This window comes from Phyllostomus discolor, chromosome X (genome assembly GCF_004126475.2).
Source record: "Phyllostomus discolor isolate MPI-MPIP mPhyDis1 chromosome X, mPhyDis1.pri.v3, whole genome shotgun sequence".
Lineage (NCBI taxonomy): Eukaryota > Metazoa > Chordata > Mammalia > Chiroptera > Phyllostomidae > Phyllostomus > Phyllostomus discolor.
Window position 1 is genome coordinate 21552294 of NC_050198.1, and position 23741 is coordinate 21576034.

The 23741-nt window shown below is 39.7% G+C and overlaps 1 long non-coding RNA gene across 1 annotated transcript; it reads left to right on the forward strand.

Annotated features, from left to right (window-relative positions):
- Positions 1 to 2764: 2764 nt before the first annotated feature.
- Positions 2765 to 12772, forward strand: LOC118498410. The gene is made up of 2 exons (XR_004900897.1): positions 2765 to 2803; positions 12480 to 12772. It is a non-coding gene; the product is annotated as an uncharacterized LOC118498410 (long non-coding RNA).
- Positions 12773 to 23741: the final 10969 nt, after the last annotated feature.

The window sequence follows — 23741 nt, forward strand, 5'->3', positions numbered from 1 at the left end:
CAAAGACAACTAACTGCATAGCTTCTTTCTTTAAGGGCTTTGAATAGATTATATAAATAATGTTTGGCTAGGGCAAAAACTACCCTCAAACAACACATGGCTTTGATGATTGCTCACTTATAAGCAGTTACTTTGGATTTGGAATCAAATAAACTCAAAAACCTAATCTGTCCACAAATAACTTTCTTCTCTCATCCTTGACTGACAGACTCAAATGACCAAGGACCAAACTGATTAAGAATCCGGACTGTAATCTGCTGCTTCATAGTCCTTGATAAAATTTTAGTATTTTTTTAAAGTTTTGTGAGTCTGGTGAGATGCTTTGTACACAAATACTGAAACATTAAAATTCTAGACAGGAGCCAAGTCTTGTAGCTCTAGAGAGAATTGGAGTTACAGAGTAGTTTTTTGTTCTCTTTAAAAAAAAAAAAACATAATTCTTCACCTGATAACTGCCCATATACTGAATTGCAGAAGCATAGCACATTTAGAATAGGAAAGATTTTAAAAATCAGCCTGCCCTATCTAATTTATTGCATGGATTAAGAAAACTGAGGCAAGGCACAATGTTGGTAAATTGTATTTAGCCACAGTATTTTTGCAGGGCGTGTTTTCAAAAATTTCCTGTAATGTTTCAGAAATTATCTCTTAGTGTTTGAAGGATTATTGAATACTGTCATACATGGAATTTTATTTTATAAATTTATTTTTTCGAAGGTTTTATTCATTTATTTTAAGAGAGGAGAAAAGAGGGAGAGAACCATCAATGTGTGGTTGCCTCTCACATGTCCCCAACTGGGGACCTGGCCCACAACCCAGGCATGTGCCCTGACTGGGAATCAAACTGGCAGCTCTTTGGCTCGCAGTCTGGCACTCAATCCTCTGAACCAGGGCTGATATATGGCATTTTAGATGAGGAGGTTAAGGCCTACACATAAAATAGATGTCCACTTTTTATAAGATTATCATCCAAAGTTTGATTTCACATAGAATTGTGAGTCTTCGAATAGACTCAAATGTTGATAAGCTAGTTAAGTTTTAGATATTTATTATCAAATTTACATTGTTACCATTGCTGGTCTTTAAAAATCAACAAAGGTTTGTATATTTAGTTTTCTCTATGATAAGAGTATTTTAAAGCAATTGCTTAATTATAACTTGAAAAATAATTCCAAAAATTTGTGGGAGCCAGCCATGTAAGCTTCTTACATGGATAAAATGAATATAAATTTTATTAGATCAACTTATTGTTGCATTCTGGCTTTATTTTTTAAAAGATATTTATTGATCTACTCATTTACTAATGGGCACTTAGGTTGCTTCCAGCACTTGGCTATTATAAATTGTGCTTCTATGAACATTGGGGTGCATAGGTTCTTTTGAATTGGTACTTCAGGATTCTTAGGGTATAATCCCAGCAGTGGAATTGCTGGGTCAAAAGGCGGTTCCATTTTTAGTCTTCTGAGGAAATTCCATACTGCTTTCCACAGTGGCTGCACCTATCTGCAGTCCCACCAACAGTGCACTAGGGTTCCCTTTTCTCCACATGCTCTCCAACACTTGTTTGTTGCTTTGTTTATGATACACATTCTGACTGGTGTGAAGTGGTATCTCATTGTGGTTTTAATTTTCATCTCTCTAATGGCTAGTGATGCTGAGCATCCTTTCAAATGTCTCTGGGCCCCCTGTGTTTCCTCCTTAGAGAAGTGTCTGTTTAAGTCCTTGTCCATTTTTCAATTGGGTTGTTTTCCTGGCATGGAGTCGTGTTGTGAGTTCTTTATATATTTTGGAGATCAGACCCTTGTCCGAGGTATCATTTACAAATATATTTTCCCATTCGGTTGGTTCCCTTTTCATTTTGCTGTTATTTTCTTTAGCCATACAGAAGCTTTTTATTTTGATGAAGTCCAATTTGTTTATTCTTTCCTTTATGTCACTTGCTCTAGGGGACATATCAGTGAAAATATTGCTGTGTGGAATATCTGGGATTTTCCTCCCTATGTTCTCCTCTAGGACTTTTATGGTGTCGCAACTAATATTTAAGTCTTTTATCCATGTTGAGTTTATTTTTTGTATATGATGTAAGCTGGTGGTCAAGTTTCATTCTTTTTGCATGTAGCTGCCCAGATCTCTCAATACCATTTGTTGAAGAGGCTATTTTTACTCCATGTTATGTTTCTGCCCCCTTTGTCGGGTCTTAATTGACCATAGAAACACAGGTTTATTTTTGGGCTCTCTATTGTGTTCCATTGACCTATGTGCCTGTTCTTACGCCAGTACCAGACTGTTTTGATTACAGTGGACTTGTAATATAGTTTGATATCAGTTATTGTGATCCCTCCTATTTTGTTCTTCTTTCTCAAAACGGCTGCAGCTATTCAGAGTCGTTTATGTTTCCATATAAATTTTTGAAATGTTTGTTCTATGTTTGTGAAATATGCCATTGGTATTTTGATAAGGATCACATTGAATCTATAAATTGCTTTGGGTAGTATGGACGTTTTGATGATGTTAATTCTTTCAATCTGTGAACACAGTACATGCTTCCATTTGTTTGTTTCTTCTTTAATAGCCAAGTGCTGGAAGCCACCTAAGTGCCCAGCAGTAAATTAATGGATCAAAAAATTATGGTACATTTACACGATGGAATACTACACAGCAGAAAGAAAGAAGGAGCTCCTACCTTTTGTGACAGCATGGATGGAGCTGGAGAGCATTATGCTAAGTGAAATAAGCCAGGCAGTGAAAGACAAATACCATATGATCTCATCTGTAAGTGGAACCTAATCAACAAAACAAACAAGTAAGCAAAATATAACCAGAGACATTGAAATTAAGAACAAACTGTCAGTAACCAGAGGGGAGGTGGGAGGAGATAATCAGGGGAAAAGGGGGGAGGGTCATCAAGGAACATGTATAAAGGACACATGGACAAAACCAAAGGGGGGTAGGATCAAGGGTGGGAGGTGGTGGTATCCAGGGTGGGTGAGTGGTGCAGGGAAAATGGAGACAACTGTACTTAAACAATTATAAATAAATAGGCAAACAAACAAATAAATAAATAAAATCTTGTAAAAATGTATTTATCAAGAGACCGATTTTTTCCTAAGCAGAATTTCATCCTCACATGTCAAAACCACTGACATTTAAATCTTGACCAGTCTTGACAAAGTACCAGATCATCTCCCTTGAGTATTAGACAAGGACACTTTTCTTATCCCTATTGTTCCTGTATTTGTGTGAGATTTTGAGATACTTGTGAGTGATCAATTTTTTCTTCTATTACAATCTTGCCTTTGGCACCAAAAACTCCCATTAAGAAAACAAAACAAAGCATCCTACAAAAATGTGGAGTCATGTTTCCCACAGAACAAGGGGAAAGTACCCAGGAGACTATTTTTGTCTCTACCAGGTTAAGAGGTTTAAAATGATCGTTTAATGAGTCATATTTTAAGATGATGTCACGAATACTGATTCTGTCTTTTTGAAATATGTTTATTAGGCAAAAAGATGTTAAAAAATAGAAGTTGGGGCCTCTGGGTCCTATCTATGCATAGAAAGGAACACTCAGAAAAGAACTTAAATTTCCATCAAAGAGGATGTTAACCAAATGTTCATCAAAATGCTGCCATGCTGCATTGTGAATGCAACCTGGAGTCTATTCATAGCACCATTAGGTGACTTACAGAGAGGTAGAAATGACCTCTGTCCTCTTACCTGTCTTCTCACATGTACCCAAGTAGTTAACTTCACTGAAACATACTCATTGGCTTCCTAGCAGGGAGTAGGCATGAAACTGGTCCAAAATTGGACAGTCAGTATGCCAGGCACTGGGCTCCTAGATGGTGAGGGTAAAGTGATGAATGAAATAATTTCTTTGAAACAAATTGATGAAACAATCAAAATGTGCCAAGTTCTGTAAAGGAGGAAATGTAAGCTGGACTTCTGCAGGGGGATAGAAGAAGGGATCTCATTTAAAGAAGCTTGCTAACCCTGGCTGGCGTAGCTCAGTGGATTGAGCGCGGGCTGGGAACCAAAGTGTCCCAGGTTCGATTCCCAGCCAGGGTACATGCCTGGGTTGCAGGCCATAACCCCCAGCAACCGCACATTGATGCCTCTCCCTGTCTCTCTCTCCCTCCCTCCCTCCCTCCCTCCCTTCCCTCTCTAAAAATAAATAAATAAAATCTTAAAAAAAAAAAAAGAAGTTTGCTAACACAGAACTGGTGGGCGGCACCAGATTGCCAGTTGTATCTCTCCACATTTATTTACTAAGGGGATGTTTTAATACTGATCACGGGTGACTGTCTGGCTGATCTTCTCTTTGATTATTATTAGCTCCCATAAACCCATGAAAAGCTTTTTAGTTGCTTAGAGGAAAGTCACCCCAGTTAGTCCTGGTGTGAGTTTTCTTCCTGCTTTTTCAAGTCGCCAAGTTTTTCAAATTGTAACATTCTTAGGTTTTACCCAAAGAATGGAGAAGGAACAATGTTCAGTGTAACAAACTCATCACAACTTTATAGAATTACTGTAGTTAGAGATTACTATTGAGAAATACCGGTGCGCATTAGATATATTGGTTATCATCAAATGCTAATGAAAGCTTTTTAACACAGTACATGGTAAGAAACTGCAGTTATTAGCAGTGATGTTGTCTTTCCATTTTTCTAAAAACTGAAACATGCTTTAATAGCAATGCTGTTTGCTAAGCACTGTATACAATGGTTTTATTTTTGTCGAAAAGAAATGCCATATTTTATGGTATTTAGATGATAAACTGCATTTCCACCAAATTTCTAAGATAGAATCCAGTGAAGCAACTAAAATGTCCCTTTATTTCTTTTTTTTTTTTTTTTTTTTTTTTTTTAAAGTTTTTGTTTTTATTTATTGTTAGAGAGTGAAGGGAGGGAGATAGAGAGAGACAGACAGACAGACAGATATCAATGTGTGGTTGCTGGGGGCTGTGGCCTGCAACCCAGGCATGTGCCCTGACTGGGAATTGAACCTGAGACACTTTGGTTCGCAGCCCGCGCTCAATCCACTGAGCTATGCCAGCCAGGGCTGTCCCTTTATTTCTTAATGAAAAAAGGATGCATACTCTTCTAACATCAACACAAAGCAACTCAAAAGACTTGAATGAAACTGTCGTGGATTGAAAATTAGTAACCTGTCTGATACTTACAGGCAACCAGAATTTTCCAAAATTTTGGCAAAATTGATCTGCACTTTGGTCATTAGAGTTTGTTGCATCACTAATGTGGATGGTTACCTTGGGTCATTTATGTGCTTAAAATCAGGCTGGTACTGTACTTTTTAAATCCATAAATGGCCTAAAGAGTAGGGCTCTAAGTTGTACTGCTTCCAGCCCTGGCTGGTGTGGCTCAGTGGGCTGAGTGCTGGCCTGCGAACCGAAAGGTCACCAGTTCAATTCCCAGTCAGGGCACATGTCTGGGTTGCGGGCAGGTCCCCAGTTGGAGGTGTTGAGAGAGGCAATGATCATATTTCTCTCCCTCTCCTTTTCCCTCCCTTCCCCTCTCTCTAGAAATGAATAAGTAAAATCTGTAAAAATTTTTGTATTGTTTCCAGTTTGATTACGATGGGTATGTACAATAGGTGCTTCTCTCATACAGCACTTTGTGGTGCACAGTGCATGCCTGTGTATACTGTTGTTTATCTTATAAAAAACAGTACTGTTTGCCTTAAATATTTGTTTGCCCATGAAGAATGTTAGTTTTGATATTAGTTGTTTGAAAAAGAGGTAGTCGTTTTTGTGATTGAAATTAGACTCTAAATATTTTCTTCTGCCTTTGTTTGTGTCTCCACCTCATGGAGTAGTGGAAAACTCATCCCACACTGATGGATTTAGGTCAAAATGCAACAGAGCCAAGAAAACACTTTCAACTCCCTCAATAATGGTTTCAGTGACCCAGTTCGTTTGCCACATGCAGACTAACTCTAAGAAGTTAAATATATCATTTGATACCACCGGAAATGTTTTGGTGTTGATCCTGCACAAAATAACAGCACCATTTTGGGTCATTCTCCATATACAAGGACATGGCCTTACTCTCCAAATTCAGAAGTATGCAGTATTAACCTCAAAATAAATTCTTACATTACACTTGATGAAAGTAATTGAATGCCACAATTTCTGACAATAGAAGCTAGCTGGGAAAAAGACACAGTTTTCGGTGAAGAGATGGACATCTTGGGGAATGTGGGTTTGAAGTATTATTCTGTAACTGAGCTTGTTTTCCTCAAACAAAGGTAAGCCATCCCAGTACTTCCAATTTCTGACAACAAAATAGAATCAGCAATACGCTGAATTCGCTTTCTGAGTTCTCACCAATACAACTAAAATAAATTCATATGTTTTGCTAAAATGGTCATCCCTATGAATACAGGTATTTAGAACTCAGTGCTTGCTGGGCAGTGAGTGAGTGAAGTGACCCGGCTCATGTGGGTGAATTAGGGAGAACCTGTGGGTGACCTGTGAGGTGGTGTCAGGAGGATGGGTAGAATAGTCAATGAGTTTGGTTTTGTTCTTTAAATAGGGATGGCAGAGCCTTTAAAAATTTTTTTAAGTGGCCCTGGCTGGCGTAGCTCAGTGGATTGATCGCCAGCTGGGAACCAAAGTGTCCCAGGTTCGATTCCCAGCCAGGGTACAGTCTGGGTTGCAGGCCCTAACCCCCAGCAACCGCACATTGATGTTTCTCTCTCTCTATCTTCCTCTCTTCCCTCTCTAAAAATAAATAAATAAAATCTTTTTTAAAAAATAAAAAAAATTTTTAAATGTATTTTTAGAGAGGGGAAAGGATAGAGAAAGAAATACCCATCTGTGAGAGAGAAACATTGATTGGTTATCTCTCCCACACCCCTAACTGGGGACCTGGCTGCAACCCAGGCACATACTCTGACTGGGAATTGAACTAGTAACCTTTCTGTTTGCAGGCCAGCTCTCAATCCACTGAGCCACACCAGCCAGAGCTAGCAAATGAGTTTGATTGATTGCAATCATGGATGTCATTTTGGTTCATACAATTTTCTTTTGCAGAATTCAGAAGTGAAAATATAAGTGTCTGGCAAATTTGAATGTAATTACAAACATTTTTACAAATCAGTATTTTAATTTGTGCTGAGAATTACAGTAAAGTGAGAATCACGCATTAAGACATTAGAGTACATTTAGGGAAATATTACCCCACCTCAACTGAGAGTTGAATTTTAAGGTTAAAAATCTGTTTCTTTATTGCTTTTTAATTATGCCTAATTTCCTAGAAGAAGTGGGAGTTGTGTGATTAGGGATTTACATACAGTAGAACTAATCTCATCTTATAAACAATACCTACAGAGATAAATGTTAGCCAGCTTTTGACAAGTTAAAGGTTTTGAAATGAGGTGGATTGAGGAAAACTTTAGGTACTGGCGTGGTACATCGACCTTGGCTCAAAAGTGTGGAGAATGTATTATCATTAAGATTTTGCCTTTCCTGAAAATCAGAAATAAGTTTTCACCATGAATTCCCTAAGGGAATGGGAATTCTCTGATTCGGCAGTTACAATGTGGCCTATGGAACTTTCATAATGCGGAGGCAATTTCAGAACGGTGTCGTGTTAGACTGTAAAATAAGTCAGCACAACTCTGCAGAATACTAAAGCACTTCGAGACATTGGAAGCTCTGGTGCCAGCTCATCAAAACACCTTCAAAGAGGACTTGAATTTAGTTCCTGTGTTGCATATTAATTTTGGACTTGATATCACTGTGGCATGTGGGAGAGGCTGCAAATCGAAATTTCCCCCTTTTCCCTTCTTGATTCTTCAGGCTGGCATAAGAATTAAATAGCTATGAGACAGATTAACAGGAGAAAATAACCAAATTCATTATCTATGTACTTATGGGGTTCCATAAGAATATGGGGCCCTGGGACAAACAGGGCAGGCAGTTGAGGTGCACATGCCATCCTGGAGGGAAGGAAAAAGGAGAGTAGTAGTGAGACATCAAAGTGTAGAAGGCAGTTCACAAGAAGATGGAAAGCAAATGCTTGGTAAACAAATGCTTGCTGGGCCAACTGTGACAATGGGACACAGAGAGGACTTTGATCAACAAAGGGCCTTGCTAGGTTCCACCCTGTCTGTCACAACTGGTTTGTGTCAAACTATAGCTGTCTGTGATGATGGCTCACTTCCTGGGGCAGGGCCTCCCTCTAACTTCTTGTAGGCACTTAGGGGGAACATCACATGTCTTACTCAGTCTTTTGTTTCTTAAAAATAACCAGCTTAAAATAATCACTATCCCCAAAAGTGTGCTTGTGTGGTGGCAGACTCTGCTCCCCCCACATTATGACACAAGGACTGCCCAGTTTTCTGTGACTGCAGGGCAAAGGATAACATTATATATTTATGTTTATATACATTCAGAATAAAGTAAATACATATTCATTCCTGCTCTTTTTTTTTCCTTTTTTTTCTGTTAGAGAAAGCACTAGTGGAGAAGTACACACTTAACTTGGGCCTTGGCTTCCATAGGTACAGTTCTCATGGGCCTCCATGTGTCACTGGTTCATGTAGCTAAAATTCTGTGAAGTGGAGCCTGACATACATACACTATGACAGCCTCTTTTCCAGTTTGATTTCCAGATCCAAAGCATTCCTCCCAGCCCCCCTGAGCCCTCACAGGTTTATGGACCAAAGATGATATACATTACTTCCTCAAAACTAATTATCACTTGTTTGCTCGGGTCTTAGAAACCAGACTCAGATTTCAGATCAGCTGGCCTGGCATTGAACAATGACCAGCTTTAATTGTGCAGAGCAACGCAATTTGTAAAACACCACCACGGCCATTGATGTTCTGCAGAGCTGCTTTCTGTTCACTGTTCCACTTCACCATCAGTATATCATTTATACAAAAGTGTAAAATTAATTCAGAGTAATAAAACTCTCTGAGGACTTTGGACACTTCATCTAACTGAACCTTAAAAAAAAAACTAAGCAAACAACTAGAACTGGAACAGAGCTACAGAAATGGAGATCATAGGGAGGGTTATCAATGGGCAGGGGGGAAATGCGGGAAAAGGTAGAGGGAATAAGAAGCATAATTGGCAAGTCCAAAATAGACATGGGAGGTTAAGAATAGTATAGGAAATGGAGAAGCCAGAGAACTCATACGTATGACCCATGGACATGAACTAAGGCGGGGGGATGCTTCAGGGAATGTGGGTACTGGACAGAGGGGTAAAAGGGGAAAATGGGACAACTCTAATAGCATAATCAATAAAATATACTTAATAAAAATGAAATAAATAAAATGATATTCATGAAGTACAAAGATTAATTGCATTTGAACAGGTATGTGAGGTTATTTGAGGTTGCTGGGTAGTTTTACTCATACATCTGTTTTGCACACTAAGTTTTTGGGACTTGAAGCTCCCTGCTGTTCTGCACCTGTGTTACATAATATGGAAACACTTTCACAGAGAATTTATTTGAATAAGTGAAATATTTTAAACATATTTAATTGCTAGTTATGATAAAACAACAGAACTAACATTTCTTCTATAATATTTTTTCCAGTAGAAAAGTTTTATTGAAAAAAAATAATGGTGCAAATAAGGTTTTGGTTTGACAGCAAAAAGGCTAATTTTCTCCTGTCCCTCCCCATCTTTGAAAATCTATTAAAGGAAGAAAAAGTTCATCCCCATAATGCCTGACCAGAGTCTTTTCAGGAGCACCCCCTTAAGTATTTCCTGATCTCCCCAACTGGGGCCAGGGCTACTGTAGGGGTGCCTACCCCAGGGGCAGCAGCACCTCCTTTTACAGTTGAGTGGAGTTAGGAGGAGATTGGGATAGAGTTGGGGTGGGGGCAGAAGTGGTGGTAGTGTTAGGAAAGGAGGGTCCACATTCCATGAGGGCTTGGCTAAACCCCCAGCTTGATTCCATCTCAGATAAGAAAGCACTTGGCTATAAATATATACACTGATTGAGGACTGGAGGGTGGGGCATGACTGCTGCCTGGGTCCCATGGGATGTGGGGCTGGACTGAGCATCATGGTATCTGGAAGTCCATGTCCAAGCAGAGTGAACTCTGGCTGGGAAGATCTGCTCAGGCACACAGGAAGCCTGCTTTTCCCCTGCCCACGCACCCCATGGAATATCCAAGGTCAGTACCTCAGCTCTCCCCACTCCCATAGCACCCATGAGTCTCAGCAGCCTTCAGTTGCCTCCTGCCATCCCACGCCTACCCCAGGGCCCTACAACTTGCCTTGTATCTTGTCACTCTTGGGCTAGACCAGGTGCACAATGAACAGTAGGAAGCCAGTCTGGGAGTCTCGAACTAGGAAGATAAAGGGGTGGTCAGCAGAGAAAAGCTTGGGGCTGCACAGCTCCTCATGCCCATAGATGTCCTGGTCAAAGGGTTTGCCCTCTGTGCCCCACTTGAAGGCAATGGCATGGCACATACTGGCCAGGTATGGGTCCCTTTTGCTTGACATGAGTGACAGATCTGCCTTGTTCTTGTCGATGGCCTCAGTCAGACCCAGGCCAGCCAGGTGTTTCTGTAGGTCGAGGGTCACCTCCACCACACTCTTGGGCAAGGAGATGGCAACAGTCCTCTTTTGTGTCTTGCCCATCCAGATCTTCAGTTGCTCTTTGGTCAGCATCTTTTCAAGACATTCAAGAGGCTCCACGTGGTGGGACTTAATGATGATGAGGCTGAAGAGCTCGTGGGCCAGGGGCAGCTCCATCATTTGCAACTTCTGTTTCTCATTGTCATAGTAGTTCTAGAGGCCTGCCTGGTGCACCATCGTGACAACCAATTTTTGGTGCAATCCTAATAAAGGAGATAACAATTTAATTATTGAATGAAACTAAAATTTTTTACTCTGCACAATTATTTTGAGATTCATCCCATGTTGTAGCTGACATAACAAGATCTTTTAGTCAGTACATCTTTTAGTTATAGCTTTATTTTTTCACAAATAATTGATATGAGTGTAATATTCACAATGTTATAAAAATGTGACTATGTGAATATTGATTTCATAGTTGGTAAAATACATAAGATATTGATGAACCCAAGCAGAAGCTCATTTAGAAATTTGTATTAGCATTAGGCATTAAATTTACAGATGTTGTAGAATCAAAGTTGTACATACACCGTGAGACATTCATCATGAATTCTGATGGATGTTAACAAGAGAGAGAGAAAATAGACAAATAAGCAGTAAATAGAATAGAAAGTAGTAGTAAATATATTTTTATGTATTCTACAATCTCTATACTACTTTTTAAATTGCTTCTGCTTAAAATGCTTTCATAGATTTTTACTTATAAAAATCTTATATATTTACCCATGAAATTTTCAATTCCATTATTCTTCACTCCTTTGTGTGGATCAATATTTCCATCTGGTATCATTTTCCTTTAGAGAGAAGTAAAATGTCTTGCATTATACTACATGTTCACCAGTGATGAATTTGTTCTCTTATATGTCTAATTTTTTTTTCATTTTGCCTTAGTTTTCTTAAAAGATTTTATTTACTTATTTTTAGAGAAAGGGGAAGGGAGGGAGAAAGAGGGGAAGAGAAACATTGATGTGCAAGAGAAACATCGATCAGTTGCCTCTCATATGCACTCCAACATGGGACCAAACAAACCCTCAACCAAGTATGTACCCTGGCCAGGAATTGAACCAGTGACCTTTCATTTTGTGGGTAGATTCCCAACCAACTCAGCCACACCTATGAGGGCTTTGCCTTGGTTTCTAAAAGATTTTTTAAAGATGTTTTCTCTGTGTATGGAAGTCTGGGATGATAGTTTTTTGTTTTTTTCTTGAAGTACTTTGGATGGCTCCACTGTTATTTTCACTTACTTTGTTTTAGATCAGAAGTCTAATCTCACCTTGACTTTTGTTTGCACCTAATATGTCATTATTGCTCTGGCTGTTCTCTTTATCATTATTATTGATCAAATTGATTATAATGTGCCATGGTGTCATTTTAAGTATTTTTTTGTGCTTGGAGTTTGTTGAACATCTTGAATTTGTGTATTTGTATTTTCCATCAAATTTGTGTGTTGTGGGGGGATGAGGGGAGATAGTGCCATTGTTTCTTCTGGTAACAGTCCCTTTGGTCTCTGATTCTGTGAGTCTGTTCTTTTTTTGTTTCTTCTGTTATTTTAGGTTCTACACATAAGTGAAACCATATGGCAGCTGTCTTTCTCTATCTGACTTATTTCACTTAGCACAATACCTTCTAGATACATCCACATTGTTGCAAATGGCAAGATTTGGTTCTTTTTTATTGTGTAATATTCCATTGTCTATATATTATACCACTCTTCTTTGTCTATTCATCAATATAGTGCAACATTTAAATGAATATTCTCATCATTAGCTTACTTCCAGAAGGCATATTGATGTTTGGTTGCTATGTATAAAAATGCTTGTGTAAAATATTTAAAAGTTTATTTTTACTCTTTCAAAGGAAAATCTTATATCAGAGAAGCATATTCTATAAATCTGAAACCTGGGAAATCTAAATTTAAGAAGATACAAACTAGAGTGTACCTGACATGTGAATTGTTTGGGTGAATTAATATAAGGTTGTTAGAGGATGAAGAACTGTGATTAAGGGAAGGGGATGGGAAGAAGCCAGTGAGAACTACTTTCATTGCAGACTCATGCCCATCCTCTGTAACAAATCAGATATTGGTTTTCCCTAATTCAATCCTAACATTAATGCTGACAATAATAGCAAAATACAGGGATTTCTGGTGGCTCACAGACAAATGATAATAATAGCCTGATTTATAAGAATGAATGCTTTTCATCAAAATGTTTTAGTAATTTGTAGACTGTAGTCACATTGGCAAGCATTCTGCTTTTAGTTTAAAGGTTACAAACTCAAATACACATATGGGTCAGGGAGATCATTTAAATGTGTAAAATGGATCAAGACTTTACTAAGAAATTACTAGGATGGTGATAAAGCAGCAAGTGTAGGCCTCATACAAAGGCATTCAATTAAAAATGTTTTTAAAATATTATGTAGGACATACAAAACATGTCTCCTGGCCAACCCACCTTTGTGGACATCCTATTTAATTAATTAGTGGGGAAGAAAGTCTGTCTTTATCACATTTACTCTGCTTTACTTCACATTTAACTTCCACATTTTTGGAGTCATGGGGAATCTCTGCATATCAGATCACCACATGGAGAGATACTACAATCAGCAGTAACTGTAAGACCTGACGGTTTGCCATAGGAATTTTTGACCCCTAGAATATTAAAATTAATAGGCAGATTTGAAATGGTTTTGTAAGTTCTAAGTAGTTGATTTTACTTTGAAATAGTTGACTTTATTCCATATATGAGCATGTTTATCTTTCTTTCTACTCAAAAATGGCATCACTAATTTAATACATGTCTATATATTTTCTCTAGATTAAGAGGTCAGTAAATTTTTCTGTAGAGGTTCAGATAGTAATTACTTTAGACTCACAGGCCACATAATCTCTGTCATGATTACTAAAGTCTCTCTTTGTAGTGCAAAAGCAGCCATAGACAATACATAAACAAATGGGTGTGACTGTGTTCCAATAAAACTTTATGAACACAGATTTGGACTTTGCAAAGAAAAGTGATATTTTCAAAGAAACATTTTCAGCACTATTTGTTTTTAAAGGTAAACCACTAATAGTTATCAAAATATCTGATGCTTAGCCAAAATTGACAAGTCAATATAGATCTTGTGTTTGAATTTTAAAGTGGTTTCAATTTACCATAAGACTCCCACAGAGTATGTTCACATTGTATTGGAAAAAAAGCAATACTATGCCTCAAGGGGAACCCAGTGTTGTACAAAAGCCAGGCAATGGGAGTATCTGCCCTCATGGGAAGGCTTACTATGTTCACTGTTCCACTCTGTATTGTGATAGTAAAATACAGGTAGATTTTAGATGATTTTATTAATATTTTAAATTGTCTATAGTCACTAAACTCTATTTTTCATGTACTTATAGCCTCCAGAGGGCCTGGGGTGAGCGCAGACAGACACTTGGATGTGGCCTTAGGAAATAAAAGCCCCTCACATGTGTTGAGTGGCTCTTGTTGCCCCTGAGGACAAGGGGTGGAGAGAAACTTACAAATAGTGCCTTGAGTCATGGGGAAACGGCCCCCAGTCTTATAGGTGGCATGCCCAGGGCCAGCAGACCATGAAATGCTTCTTCATGGCACCTTTGTGATTTCCCTATGGCCCATTATGCGTTCTCCCCTGTTATTGCAAGTAGATGCTGAACTCCCAGTTGAGGCATGAAAGGTCTGGTATTCACACCCAGGAAGACTCGCTCTGCCAGCCACTGTCTTATTGGCTGACCAGAAGCTGGCTTGTATATTGCCTGAGAGTTGTGACTTGCCTTTATTGGTGCCTATAACTACTCTGTCTTTTTGCCCTTAGAGTGCAAGGTAACACCTTAGTGGACTGGATTCATGCCTATGCCCCAGTGGCTAACCAATCAGCATGCTTGGTCTGCACTGAACTCCCCCTGAGCACATAAGCTGGCCTCCCATGGCACATCTCTCCTGCTTCTGTCTCAAAATGGACTTGGCTTCAGAACCAATGGAACAGTGAACATCCCTTGTGGAATGTTACCTGAACTGACATCTGTGCTGGGGCGAAGCAGCGTTATGACTGGCCCAGCTATTAAGTGGCCACTCCATATGGGATGGCTCAGGGTGGCTCGCAGCTGAAGCTGTGGAGCTGGCTGGACCAGCTCCCCTTTACGTTGAGAATCCCGAGGGACAAGCCCAGGCAGACTGGGCTCCAACAGGTCTGTGTCAGACTTGGACTCTAAAGCATTACTGAGAGGCACAGAATGATGTGTGGGCTGCAGTTCCCAATGGAACCTCTGGGTGTATGGCTCACATGAGTGGCCATACCAGGCCGAAAATTGGACTGGTTGTTGTACCTGGGGATGGTCCTATTTGCCTGCTTGATTTCAGAAAACTCTTGCAATCTGGCCTACCAATTGGGAAGTGTTTAAAGTGTGACACCGGGTAAAGTGTACTCCCTGGTGGTATTACCCACTAGCTATTTTTTCTCCTCAAGCTACTTCTATAGTCATGGAGACTGAAATAACTGCTTTGGCTTTGCACACTGCTCCTGTGTTGAATGCAACATATGATTCCTTAAGCCTCATAAATGAGGAAGTATATCAATCGAGGAAAGTAGCCTTATAAAATCACATGCCTTAGACATGCTCACTGCATCACAAGGTGAGGTGTGTGCCCTGGTAGGGGCTGAATGCTGTGTATACCTTCCAGATGTCCATCACAATGTTAGCCAAGCTCTATGGGCATTAGCTTCTGAGACCCATGACATCAAATGCATAACAGGTGATCCTCTGCAGGAATGGTGGGCATTGCTAACCACTGAATGGCAGTGGATCCTTGCTGTCTTGGGTGGCAATGCTTGTGTTCTAGTTGGGTGCTATTGCAGTTCGTACTGCTGTTGTGGCATTTGGGTGCAGGGCTCTGCCCTCCTCACCAAGGGACCCTTGCGGAAGGCACCCTCGTGTAGCTTGTATGGTGAATAACCCTGAAGTGGTGGATTGTAGGGGAAATGGAGTCAGTCAGCCTCCCTCACTGGGCCTGATAAGCAGCATTCCCATAGCTTTGAGAATAGGCCCGAGTGTGCAGAATCACACTTTGTTATATGATATCTTGGCCCCCTGCTGGCTTTGTGTGCATTTAGTATATAAGAGAGTAGGGGCTTCCCGTGGAGCAATATGCATCTTGTGGCGTGAGTGGATCTCCCCACCCTTGAATAAAGACATTTCAGGCATTCTCACAGCTCTGTGAATTTTCTTCTCTCTGCCTGAATCCCGAGTGAACCTGCCTGGCCTTGAAATGATGCAAGACAGGGAGAGACAGGAAAGGTATAATCATATTCATTAAAATTAAAAGGAAATGTAAAATTGATAGGAGAGTTTTAAAATTAAGAGACTACGGTTGGAGAAAAGATGGCGGCTTTACTCTAGGCAGCGTGTTTCTCGGCTTCTGTGAAGAGGAGGGAAACTCGTGGATCGGTGGAGAAACAGAGCAAGTGGCCTAGGTTACCAAGTCATTTTTGAAAGCAGGACATCAAAAATTATTGCAATCATTGAAAAACCAGATGGTAAGGAGACTGCTTCAGGACAAAAGGGGCCCAGGGATCAGCGCGGAGACCAGGGGGGTTGCAGTCCCCAGGCTCAGTGCTCCTGGGTCTGCCTCAGGACTCCCGGAAGAGGGGAGTCACTGCTCCCTCCCCCGAATACAGGGGTTGAACAACACCAGGGGAGAACTTGTTGCTTGAAGGCACAGAGAGGCCAGTTGGACTGGGGGGAAAAAAATCACCCAGGGTCTGTGAACACCCACCCAGAGCTGTGGGAGAAGTGAGGGCCTCCAACCTGCACGACCGCGGGCGGCCTGGAAGAGTGCCCGCACCCCTAGCCCAGTGGGAGTGTGGATTGGTGGAAAACCCAGACAGCGCAGCCCCGATCCAGGAAAGGGCACAGGCATTCTCAGGTTTCTGGAGCCCACCGTGCTGAACTGTGGAAGCGCGCCCCATCGGGAACCCTGACTCTCACGCAACGATCCCAGAAGGGATGCAGTGCTTAGTGCGTTCCTAGAGCCCAAAACTCAAAAATTTGGTGGATGGGCACACCCTTATATGATTCCCAGAAAGGGCAGAGTGAAACCCAAAATGTCTCGGGTGCCTCCTGAGATCATTGAGCTGGAACCCTGCAGGGACGCGGGAGCCTGGAAAAACGCGGCAGTGAGCTCCGGAGAGCAAGTGAGCTCGGGAGCGCCCAGGGCACCTGAGAGACTTACTGAGATTTGGCTGGGAAGAGTGATAAGCATTTCAAAGGTCCCTCAGCCAGCTGAAGCCAACAAGATCAGAAAAACTGGTCTGGCCAGTTAGAAACCAACAAGAAGTTTTTTGTTTTGTTTTGTTTTGTTTTTGTTTTGTTTTGTTTTTGTGGCTGTTGTTGTTTGATTGATTTTATCTTGTGTTTTAAGTGACATTTTATTTTTCAATTCTTAGTATTTTTGTATTTCTCAATCCCTTATGTTTCTCTTCCCTTCATCCTAGTATTACTCTTTCCACTCCAAATTTATGTCTCCTGAACTCCATTCTTCTGCTTTTTTTCCTTTTTTTTTGATCTTGTAAGTTACTATAAATTTGTATTATCTTTTTCTCACTTTTTTGACATTTTTTATTTTAATAGTATTTTGGTATTCTTTTTCTTTCTGTATAATCTTCTTTGCTTGGCTGGTTATACTGCCATTTGATAGGTTCCCCCTGGTATCTCAGCCACAGTGTGTTGATAATTTACTATCCTTCATCTGTGTTCCATTAATACACCTCTCAAGGTCCTATACTCTTTATTCTTGTTATCTAGATCTCATTGATTCTGCCACAAGACTGTCACTTTACTATTACTGTTAATAAGACCTAGTTCATACAATTGTAAATGCTTCTCAATACCCCTACCTGATCTCAGCCCACTTTGCAATTTCCTGAACTATACTATTGTGGGGGTTGTCTCTATTCTTTTACATGCTACTCCTATATACTAATCTTTATTCCAACCCTACCTTAGAATCTGACCTCCCACAGCCTCACAGCTTTCTAGATCCAACTAACAATACTCTCGTCCCCAATAAGAGTCTTACCTTCTTTCTATCCTTTCTAAAATGTGGATAGTGGGGTAGAGGATCATGGTTAACACTATAAAGAGCCAAGAATAACCCATCTCTTCTCTACTGGCTGCTAATGCAAATATCATAGTATACTGTCTTGCTGTCTTAAACCATTTCGCCTTACTCCTCCAACTGATCACAAAAAAGAATAGGGGGAAGTTGTGAACACCAGGATACATGAAGGAGACTGCACCACTGAATATCACAAGTATTCTACCACAGAAGTTCACACCATAATTACAGGGAACCAGAACAGATTAATTTAAGAAACAGAGGCTAACAAGAAGAACCCCACAAACAATGAGAAAACAAATAAACTATCCCCAACTGAAGGGAAATGAGGAAGCCTCAGGAAAAATGCTAAATGAAGCAGAGGCAACTCAACTATCAGATAGTGAGTTCAAAACAATGGTCATCAGGAAGCTCAACAAGCTCAAAATGAGCTACCAGAAACTGCAGGGAAGCTACAATGAACTCACTGAAAACTACATCAACATGAAAAAGGAGAGAGAAACTCTCAACAAGGGCCAAGAGGGAATGAAGAATACAATTTCTGAACTGAAGAACACAGTAAAAGGAATGAAAAGCAGGATCGATGAAGCAGAAGATCGGATTAGCGAGCTAGAGAACAAAGTAGAAAACAACACCCAGAAAGAACAAGAAAAGGAAAAGGGGCTCAGAAAGAATGAAGAGGGATTAAGAGAAATGCAAGACAATATGAAACGTAATAATATCCGTATAATAGGGATACCAGAAGAAGAAGAGCAAGGGATCAAAAACTTATTTGAAAGAGTAATGAAGGAAAACTTCCTTAATTTGATGAGAGAAAAAGTCACACAAATCCAGGAAACACAGAGAGTCCCAATAAAGAGGAACCCAAAGAGGCCCACCTCAAGACACATCATAATTAAAGTGGCAAAATTTCAAGACAAAGAGAGAATCTTAAAGGCAGCAAGGGAGAAAAAGGAAGTAACATACAAGGGAGCCCCAATAAGGCTAACAGCTGACTTCTCAATGGAAACACTTCAAGCCAGAAGAGAATGGCAAGAAATACTCCAAGTAATGAGAACCAGAGGTCTGCAACCAAGGCTACTTTAACCCAGCAAGGCTCTCAATCAAGATAGAAGGCCAAATAAGAAGCTTCCCAGACAAAAGAAGTCTAAAAGAATACACCTCCACCAAACCAGCTCTGCAAGAGATTCTAAAGGGACTGCTTTAAGGAAAGGAAGGAAGAGAGGGAGAGAGAGAGAGAGAGAGAGAGAGAGAGAGAGAGAGAGAGAGAGAGAGAGAGAGAGAGAAACACACGTACATAAAAGACAATGAATAAGTACCTATCAATAATAACCTTAAACGTAAATGGATTAAATGCTCCAATCAAAAGACATAGAATAGCTGAATGGATAAGAAAAAATGACCCACATATATGCTACCTACAAGAGACCCACCTCAGGATAAAAGACCTGCACAGGCTGAAAGTGAAGGGCTGGAAACAAATCTTCCAAGCAAATGGACAGGAAAAAAAAAGCCAGGGTAGCAATACTCATATATGACAAAATAGACTTCCAAAAAAGGTCCATAAAGAGAGACCTAGAAGGTCACTTCATAATACTCAAGGGAAGAATTCACCAGGAAGACATAAATATTGTAAATATATATGCACCCAACATAGGAGCACCCAAATACATAAAGCAAATCTTAGAGGACTTCAAGAAAAATATGGGCAACAACACAATTATTGTGGGGAATTTTAACACCCCACTATCAAAAATGGACAGATCTTCCAAACAAAATATCAACAAAGATATTGTGGCATTGAACAATACCCTTGATGAAATGGACTTTACTGGTATATACAGAACCCTCCATCCAAAAGAAGCTAAATATACATTCTTTTCAACTGTACACAGAACATTTTCAAAGATTGACCACATGATAGGATACAAAACAAGCCTTAACAATTTCAAGAAAATTGAAATAATACCAAGCATTTTCTTGGACCACAAGTGACTGAAGCTAGAAACCAACCCCAAGGAAAAAACCCGAAACCCTCACAATCATGGAGATTAAATAACATGCTATTAAATAATTAATGGGTCAAGAATGATATTAGGGAAGAAATCAAAAGGTTTCTGGAAACAAATGAAAATGAACTCACAACAACCCAAAACTTATGGGACACAGCCAAGGTAGTCCTGAGAGGGAAGTTCATAGCAATATAGGCCCACCTAAAAAATTTAGAAACATTCCAAACAAACAACCTAACCCTATGTCTACAAGAACTCGAGGAACAACAACAAAGACAGCCCAGAGGAAGCAGAAGGAAGGAAATAACCAAGATCAGAGCAGAATTAAATGACATAGAGACTAAAAGCACAATTCTAAGGATCAATGAATCCAAGAGCTGCTTCTTTGTAAGGATAAACAAAATCGACAAGCCTTTAAGCAGACTCATCAAGAAAAAAAGAGAGAAGACCCAAATAAACACAATCAGAAATGAAAGAGGAGAGATTACAACAGACACCACAGAAATACAAAGGATTGTAAGAAATTACTACAAAGAACTGTATGCCAAGAAATTTGAAAACCTAGGTGAAATGGACAGATTTATAGAAAAATATAATCTTCCAAAACTCAATGAAAAGGAAGCAGGAAGCCTGAACAGACCAATAACAACAAAAGAAATTGAAGCAGTAATCAAAAAACTCCTGACACACAAAAGTCCGGTTCTGGATGGTTTCACAGGAGAATTCTACAAAGCATTTAAGGAAGAGCTAACCCCTATCCTTCACACACTATTCCAAAAATTCCAAAAAGATGGGAGACTCCCAAACTCTTTTTATGAGGCCAACATCATCCTAATTCCAAAATCAGATAAAGACACAACAAAGAAAGAAAACTTCAGGCCAATATTGCTGATGAACATTGATGCTAAAATTCTCAACAAAATACAGGCAAACTACATCCAACAATACATTAAAAAGATCATACACCATGACCAAGTGGGATTCATTCCAGGGATGCAAGGATGGTTCAATATTCGCAAATCAGTAAATGTAATACATCACATAAACAAAAGCAAGACAAAAAACACATGATCATATCAATAGATACAGAAAAAGCATTTGATAAGGTACAGCACCCATTCATGATAAAAACACTCGGCAAAGTGGGAATAGAGGGAGCATTTCTCAACATAATAAAGGCCATATATGAGAGACCTACAGCCAACTTCGTATTCAATGAACAAAAACTAAAATCTTTTCCACTAAGATCAGGAACAAGACAAGGCTGTCCACTTTCACCACTTCTATTCAATATAGTACTGGAAGTTTTAGCCGCAGTGATCAGAGAAGAAAAAGAAATAAAAGGCATACAAATCGAAAAGGAGGAAACAAAACTGTCACTGTTTGCAGATGACATGATAGTGTACATAGAAAATCCTATAGACCCCACCAAAAAACTGCTTGACCTAATAAATGAATTTGGCAAAACAGCGGGGTACAAAGTCAATATCCAGAAGTCAAAGGCATTTCTGTATACCAACAATGAAACAGCAGAAGCTGAGATCAAGGAAAATATCCCATTTGAAACAGCAAAAAGAAAAACAAAATATCTAGGAATAAACCTAACCAAAGAGGTTAATGACCTGTATTCAGAAAACTACATAACACTCAGGAAAGAAATCAAGGAAGACACAAACAAATGGAAACATATACCGTGTTCATGGATTGGAAGAATTAATATCATCAAAATGTCCATACTACCAAAAGCAATTTACACATTCAATGCAATGCCTATTAAAGTACCAATGGCTTATTTCACAGACATAGAAGAAACACTTCAAAAATTTATATGGAATCATAAAGGACCCCGAATAGCTGCTGCAGTTTTGAGAGAGAAGAGTAAAGTAGGAGGGATCACAATACCTGACACTAAACTATACTACTAGGCCACCGTAATCAAAACAGCCTGGTACTGGCATAAAAACAGGCATATGGACCAATGGAAAAGAACAGAGATCCCAGAAATAAACCCACATCTCTGTGGTCAATTAATATTTGACAAAGGAGGCAGCAACATAAAATGGAGTAAAAATAGCCTCTTCAACAAATGGTGTTGGGAGAAGTGGCCAGCCACGTGCAAAAAAAAATGAAACTTGAGCACCAACTTACACCATATACAAAAATAAATTCAAGGTGGATAAAAGACTTAAATGTAAAACGTGACACCATTAAAGTCCTAGAGGAGAACATAGGTAGGGAAATCTCAGATATTTCACACAGAAAGTTTTTTACTGACTTGTCCCCTAGAGCAAGGGACATAAAGGAAATAATAAACAAATGGGACCTCATCAAAATTAAAAGCTTCTGCACAGCTAAAGAAAACAGTATCAAAATAAAAAGAGAACCAACTGTATGGGAAAACATATTTGCCAATGATACCTCAGACAAGGGTTTCATCTGCAAAATATATAAAGAACTTACACGACTGCACTCTAAGAAGACAAGGAACCCAGTTAAAAAATGGGCAAAGGACTTGAACAGACATTTCTCCAAGGAGGACATACAGAAAATCCAAAGACACATGAAACGATGTTCAATATTGCTAGCTATCAGAGAGATGCAAATTAAAACCACGATGAGATACCACTTGACACCAGTCAGAATGGCCATCCTAAACAAAGCAACAAACAACAAGTGTTTGAGAGGTTGTGGAGAAAAGGGGTCCCTAGTGCACTGTTGGTGGTACTGCAGACTGGTACAACCTCTATGGAAAGCAGTATGGAACTTCCACAGAAAACTAAAAATGGATCTGCCTTTTGACCCAGCAATTCCACTGCTGGGACTCTATCCTAAGAATACTAAAACACCAATCCCAAAGAACCTATGCATCCCAATGTTCATAGCAGCACAATTTACAATAGCTAGATGCTGGAAGCAACCTAGATGCCCATCAGTAAATGAATGGATCAAAAAACTATGGTACATTTACACAATGGAATCCTATGTAGCGGGAAAAAAAAAAGGACCTTGGCAACAGCTTGGCTGGAGCTGGAAAGCATTATGCTAAGCAAAACTAGCCAGGCAGGGAAAGACAAATACCGTGTGATCTCACCTTTAACAGGAACCTAAACAGCAAAACAAAGAAGCAAGCAAAATATAACCAAAGACACTGAAATAGAGGACAGGCTGACAGTGACCACAGGGGAGAGAAGAGGGAATTTCAGGGTACATTGGGAAGGGTTCACGGTAACAAACTTAAAGGACACATGGACAAAAACTAGGGGGAGGGTGGGCTGGATTTGGACTAAAAGGGAGAAAACTGTACTTGAACAATGATTAAAATAAAATTTAAAAACAAAAAAAATTAAGAGACTACAAGTGGTTCTCCAAGTTAAGTGTGCACCTGTATCACCTGGAGGGATTGTTAAAGCACAAAATGCTAGCTTCACCTGAAAGTCTCTAATTAACAAGATCTGAGGTGGGGCCTGATAATCTGCATTTATAGCAAGCTTCCAGGTAATGCTCATGCTGTAGATTGGTGGACCACACTTTAAGAACTACTGGACTAAAGCAACACTTTCAAACCAACAACTAGGGACCATATTTTCAAACCAGGTACTACCAGTAGCAAAAGGAGGAAAGGCAACCACTGCTTGCGTGCAAATCCCATCTCAACCACTTACCAGCTGGGAGAACTTGGCCAAGGTATTTGACTACTCCATGAATTTTTCATTCTGCTCTATGAAATATCCATGTTTTTTTCATATTAAAATTATACCCCCTTAATCTCTCAAGTAAAACTCTAAGACCTAGGCTAGGGCACTGATCTTCAAACTCAAAAGCACACTAGAATCACCAAGGAGACATGAAAAAATACTGATGGCTGGGACCTCTCTCCAGGGACTTTAATTTATTAAGTACAGGTTTAGCTTGGGAATAGGCATTTTTTTGAGAGAGGGAAGGGGGGGGGGAGGGAGGGAGAGAGAGAGAGAGAGAGA